The 7,073-nt window shown below is 37.0% G+C and overlaps 1 long non-coding RNA gene across 1 annotated transcript in view; it reads right to left on the minus strand.

Annotated features, from left to right (window-relative positions):
* Positions 1-4,920: 4,920 nt before the first annotated feature.
* Positions 4,921-7,073, minus strand: part of LOC110459012 — a 34,240-nt gene continuing 32,087 nt past the window's right edge. Inside the window, exon 3 of the long non-coding RNA XR_002463844.1 lies at positions 4,921-5,832. This is a non-coding gene — a long non-coding RNA (uncharacterized LOC110459012). The remainder of the gene's footprint in view (positions 5,833-7,073) is intronic.

Below are 7,073 nucleotides of genomic sequence, written 5' to 3' on the forward strand. Positions count from 1 at the left end.
TAACAAACTTGGTAGCCCTTCATCCCAGCATGTTACTGGCCAAATATCATCATCCTAGGCCTCTTGGTTATTCAGAAAAAGTCGTTCAAAGATTTTAACATATTTGACTCCTGTGACCTAGAAAATGGATGAAGGTCATTCATTTGAACAAACTTGGTAGCCCTTGATTTCAGCATGCTACTGGCCAAATATTATCATCCTAGGCCTTTTGGTTACCGAAAAGAAGTTGTTTAAAGCAAAAAGTTGACGCCGGACAGACGGACGACGGACGCCGCACCATAACATAAGCTCACTTGCTCTTCGGGCAGGTGAGCTAATAATGGCGATGAACCCTATCATTACTTAGTTTTGAGAAAATAGAACAGACCTTGAGGGACTTCTACTGGCACTTGTTCTCTGTTTAAAACCATCCTGTTAAACTCTTTTAAACAGTGAAATATTGCAGGAACTCATATCTTTAAAATTTTAGTTCTTTGCTGAAGGATATAATTTTGACATATCTTTACCTTAAACATTTGTGAAGTTGTATTTGAACTCATTGATCAATCCATTTGACCTTGATTAAAATGAATACCTTTTTGTAATTGAGTTTGTTTGTTTGTGTTTTACTTCCTATTAGCAGGTATATATGGTCATTTAAGGACGTGCAAGGTTTATGTGGCCAGAGGGCCCTTAAGAGAAAACCGTCGACTTGTGGCCAGTACCTGGCGACTGCCCCACATACGCCTCAAACCCGTGATCCAGTGTTGGTGAGCTCTAGTGATCTAGACGGTCAGACATCTTAACCACTACAACTCCCTTTGTAGTAAGGACATGATGTTAAAACAGTAGTTTTGTAAGAGAGCATTCTCCAATTTTCACAAAAGAATTAATGTAGTTTTCAGGATTTGTATGTAGTTTATTACAAGGCCAACAAAATTTAATCATTTATTTTTGTTCATTTTTATCTCAGATTCTCTCTGTTTTCAACTACATTGTGTATTTAAATACATGAGTAAAAACATTTGTAAAAGGGCCTGTTTCCAGTAATGTTAATTCTCCATAGCAGCCTGCCCCCGTATAATTTCTTATCTAGCTCAACTACTGTTTTTTTCTTTTCCGAAGAATAATTTTACACCTTTCCGACACCCAGATTTCATAATTTCAGTGAAAATGTATTTTTATAAAGTTGTCAATTTCAGCATCAAAGACATAAGTTCGTAAATAAAAGAAGGTTATCTCGAAATTGTAATTAGCAACATAGTATAAATTTCTTTGATAAATATTTCCAAAACATTGTGTTTATTCATAAAACATAAAAAAAAAAAAAAAAAGGATGAAAATGCACTTGCAGAGACACAATTATGAAGAAAAAGAGGCCCATGGGCCTTAACGGTCACCTGAGTCTACAGTATTTANAAGAAAAGGGGAAATGAGTAACAACCTTGTCTGAAACCCTATTATATAGCTTATTATATACAAACTTTTATATTGAATATCAGAGCGGATATTTTCATGACAGTTTTATGATGTGTAACGACTAAATAAACAGTATCGATATAAAGATTTACACTGAGGACACCCTGATACATGAATACTGTTCTATCTCAAGTTGTCCTCTTCTGAATTTTCTGATCGTGTGGCCTTGTACATTTATCCGTATCTTCTTGTCTTTGTCTATACGTTTACGGAATCATTGACTCGACGCTAGCTATTCTTGTCTCACTTTCCTTGTTTTATTGTCCCATCTCCAAAGCGTTGTGGCTCTGTCAGGGTTGGGACCCTGACTTGTCTCACTTTCTTTGTGCCTGCCGACCACGCCACATCGAATAGATAGATTATCCATATGAAATACTTTATTTTGTTCTAAGTAATCAATCAATTCTGCGCTTCTTGGAGGTATTGAATGTGATTTATTATATTGTCTTGTTATTTTGTGTAATTAGTTGTTCGTTATTTATCACACATTTTCGCATAATTGTACCAAACTACTAAGTATTAGCTGTTTACAGCAATCATCGGTGGCTTGCTATTTTGTTACTTTATCGACGCTTCATAAACCAATCGTTATTGTTTCAAGATGGAGGGTAAATGTGTTGGAGAAGGGTGTCAAGTATACTTCAAGAAACGTAGTGGCAATAAGAACAGAAGTGCACGCAATGTAAATAGTCCACAATATAAATGGCTCCTAGATACGCTGGTGCAACAAGGATTGATGTCAGCAAAGGAACAAGCACTTATTTGCCAGAAGTGCTACATGAAGTATCTTCGGAACAAAAATCAGCCTGAACCTGAACCCGAGCAGAACCAGGAAATAGAGGAAGAAGACGACTCCCCGTCCCATATCCTGCCGTTGCTGACCCTTCATGATCTTTTGAATGGATCATCTTCACACAAAAAATGCTGTCTCTGTCTTGTTACCTTTGCAAGAAATGGAACAAAATCATCAGTCTTACCAAAACGTGCAAGACATCACCTGATCTATTCACACAAACTGTGGTGTCCCACCTCATCCCGCGTCTGCTCCATTCACCTTATTGGTAACGACTTAGATCCGTCTACAGAGGTTGTCCTTGATGGTAGAGGTTCCTTGGAATCTCAGTTACCATCAAAATCGTCCGAAATCATTAATGACCTCCTAGAGGTGTCGCACGTCCTTTCACAGAACCAGTCTGCGTTTACAATAAGCTTTTCTTCTCTTGATGACTCGGCATGCATGGCCTGGACAGGTTGGTCCAAAGATCAGTTCCTCGAAATCCACTCGCACTGTTCCCCATATCTTTCATCTGGTATATATACCAAGACTACACACGATGCTCTATTACTGTTCTGGGTAAAACTGAAAACCGACATTTCCTGGAGTCAGTGTTCTTCTCTTTTTGGAATTTCCAAGTCAAGTGTGTCCAAAACTTTCCACTCCATAGTACAGGCATTAGACACATCGATAGTCCCACAATTTCTAGGTCCGGATCACTTGACAAGAGAACAGTTGCTCGGGCACAATACTGTCTTTTCAGAAGCATTTTTTGGAGATAAAGCCACTGCCATATTAGATGGCACCTATATTTATATCCAGAAAAGCTCCGACCACAAGCTCCAGAGAATGTCCTACTGTGGCCAGAAGAAGAGAAACTATCTCAAATTCATGAGCATCGCCTTACCAGATGGCTACATTCTGGACACAGTAGGACCATTCACTGGCAGCGAAAATGATGCTACAATTACAAAAAAAGTCATGGACAAGCTAGTTACTTGGCTACAACCAGACGACAACGTTGTCGTTGACCGAGGTTTTAGAGATGTCCTACCAGTTCTCGAAGCCTCTGGCCTCAATGCTAGCATGCCGTCATACCTGAAACCCGGTCAAAGTCAACATTCTGACGTCCAAGCAAATCTTGACAGAACTATCACCAAATCGAGGTGGATTGTGGAATCCTATCATGGTCGTCTGAAACACTGGACGTTCTTCCGAACGCAATTGGTGTCTAACAGCTTTATCAATGTCATCGAGGCTTTGCTTCGAACCGTCACAGCCTGTCTGAATGGTATTAGAGGACCGATCTACCAGAGATCTCCAGAGAGAGATGCCAAAGATAGGCTAATGGCTGAACGTATGAAGGACCGTTTGACAACACCGAATGGTTTAGCTCAGAGAGTCAAGACAGATCCGGATCTATCTAGACGGGCAAGGTCCGAGTTTGTCAAGATGGATGCATCTTCCGTACTGTTTCCCCGTCTCGATCTTGATTACTTGAGAACCATTACGTGTGGAACGTATCAGATATCTCTGGCTCCTGGTTACATCGCCGAACATTTAAGTGATGACGGAGACTATGAGGTGTGGCTTTACCAGCACTCCCCAGACCTTCTCCGATGTCAAATACATTCTCGACACAAAAGCCAAACGAAATATAACGTTTGGATACGGTTCACCGTTTCACCCGATGTTGAGGCCCCAATAAAGGACTACTACTGCCAGTGCCCAGTTGGAGAGAGAACGATGGGAATGTGTGCGCACATCTCCAGTATCTTGTACTACCTTGGGTATTACAGGACGCTGGAAAACCCTCGACCATTACAACCACAGGTAAAGAAATTCCGACAAAACTTGAAATAGTTTTCCATGCGGCAACGGAGTGCATATGTCGAAAGTATGTTTGGGGCTCGATATGAAAGATCCCCGTTACCATGTGACTAACCAAACTTATAAATATAGGTATTATACAATCGCCCGTAGCTATGAACACTCCCGTAAATGCGAAAACCAACCAAAATCATAAGGAACACGTTTTGTTTGTTGTTCTGTCTATTTGTCAGCCAATGTCTTCAACCACGGGGACTTGTGAAGTAGCCATCTTGGATTTTTTTTATGAAAAAGTGTTTCTCTCACTTTTTTTCATATCTGTGTACATATTCTCAACATACCGAGCAAATACTCTCGTTTTTTTGTTAATTATCTAAAGAAAGTCGAAAATCGGCAATTCAACCATAGGCTAATTCAACCCAACATTTGAAAATGTTCCACCACTTACATTTTGATGATTTTTCCTCTCATCAATAGCATATTACGTACTGTTTAATAGGATAAAAATTGGTTTGCATCCAACGCCCATAAAAGGGTGTATTCTCTAAAAAACACAGTTTTTGTGTCTAAAATGTTATCATCGAAAATGGCATTTTTGAGATTGTTTCTTCCATAAAACAGCCAAATGGCGCGATGGAAACATGATTTTTTGTCACAATCATGCCATGAATGTATTCTTTACGGTGACCATCATTTGATTAGATTTTCATTAATATTTTACATAACATGCACATTTTATCAACACTTAGACAGCTTCTGAAAGGTACAACTTTGAGGAGACATAAAAAACAAACCAAGTGACCTAAATCTTTATACTTTATAGATTTGTGACCACAACGTCATAGGCAATGCACCACCAACAGGAAATTTGAATCAGAGAAGGGGCTGTTTTGGAAACCGGCCCTTTCAAGAAGTTTGTATTAAAACATATTACAGGTATCTATAGCAATAGCTACAAAATCATTATCTGAATTACCTGACAATGCTTAACCCAAAACCAGCCATTTATAATCATTATGGATTTTATGTAAAGATAAAAAATAAAATTTTGTGTTACTTATAGCATATTTTTCTGATTGTTTGTAGCTGTTGATTTTGATGTTTCTTAGTCATAACATGATTATATATCAATTGTGACAGATATGTCCATGACAAGAAAGCAACAAATATGGAATGTGATTTGTCTGGTAAAATAGAGTAACAGAAATGTGACAACAAGTAGCTTTGTGATTGCAACAGATCATCAACAGATTAGAATAAAACAACCATGATAAAAAACATAAATTTTCAAAAATTGATAACAAATTTTAGTAAAAGTAAATCTCACATAAATTTTCCTTTCTCACTTTGGATGATCAATTTCCACATTACTATCTAAGTACTTTCACAGTTAGATTTTTTCATCAATTAACATTCAACTATTTAAAACACAACACAATAAAAATTCAAAATATTTAAAAATCACATATAACTCTGATAACATGGCAGTTGTTTAAAAGATTTTTTCCAAACAAAAAAGTGATTAAAGAGGAGTTAGTATAAGTGGTTCATTAAATAGTGGTCTTAGAAATATCACAGAAAACATTGCAAGCCAAAAAGGCAAAGTGTCAACAATCTCGTAACAAATATATTATGTCTGTTGATCCTTGGGACAGGAAAACAATAGAGAAGCCTTCCTTTGACCTCCACTAACTACATGGATGACCTCCGCCGTCACAGGATCTCTTCACATCTGTAGGTGTATGGAGGTTTTTTAAACTCAGATTTATCTGCAAAGATATTTGAGAAAAAACTGAAATAACTAGCATGATCTCAAAGACAAGATTGTATACCCAGTCAATGCATTGTAATCGTTTACTATTCTATTATATACGTAGTCTTTGCAGTGCAACCGTTTACAATTCTATTATATACCTAGTCTAAGAATTGTAATCTGTTCTATTGTATACCTAGTCTAAGATGTGAAATCATTTTCTTTTCTATTGCATACCCAGTCTAAGAAGTGTAATCGTTTTCTTTTCTATTGTATATACCCAGTCTAAAAAGTATAGGTAGCAGAGTACAGTAGAAATTGCCTGTTCCTAAAACAAAAGGGTATGTCTCAAATAAACATGGATAGTGGATTCAACCTGCACAACACACCTACATATATATATATAATATATATATATATATTTGTAAACTACATTTTGAATACATTTTCTTTAGAAGAATGAATTGTTTTTCAAAAACTGTTTTTCCCAGATTTGGGACTTGTGTAAACCATGGTTACCACATCAAAGAACACCAAAAAATGCAAAAAAAACAACATGATTTTTAACCAAAAATATGACCCCTGCAATTAGTATTTTTTTCTTAATACTTGCCTGAAATTAAATAATCACCTACTCAGTAACAGAAATACTCACGTCTTAGCATAGGTCATTCCAGTGGATTTTTCAATGTTTACTCATGTGCCGAGTACAAAAATAGACTACATGAAAAGCTAGCTTTTGTTGTGTAGACACAAAGGAGCAGGGGCGATAAGGGCCAATATTAGCCCAAACCAGGAACTTCTTAATCTTCATATCATATCATCATGAATATATGACATTCATAACAAGAGGCCCAATGGGCCTGCATCGCTTACCTGGTATAAATCTCACACTTGTAACCTTAAAAGTGATCTAAAATAAAGCTATAGGCAAAATATCAGTAATTATGATTAAAATTCATTCAAAAGACCCTGTTGATTTTTTTTAAAACATTTCACCCCTATGATTGAAAGTCGAACAAAGTCATTATGTTGAACAAATGTTATAGCCTTTCATCTCAGGATGCAACTTGCAAAGTATCAACATCCTGGGACCCATGGTTATTCAGAAGAGGTCGTTTAAAGATTTTAAACAAATTTGACCCCTGTGACCTTGAATATAGGTCAAAGTCATTCACTTTAACAAACATAGTAGTCCTTGATCCCAGCATGCTACTGACTAAATATCAACATCCTGAGCCTTTTGGTTATTCAGAA

Source organism: Mizuhopecten yessoensis, unplaced genomic scaffold, assembly GCF_002113885.1.
Source record: "Mizuhopecten yessoensis strain PY_sf001 unplaced genomic scaffold, ASM211388v2 scaffold9907, whole genome shotgun sequence".
Taxonomy (NCBI): Eukaryota; Metazoa; Mollusca; class Bivalvia; order Pectinida; family Pectinidae; genus Mizuhopecten; species Mizuhopecten yessoensis.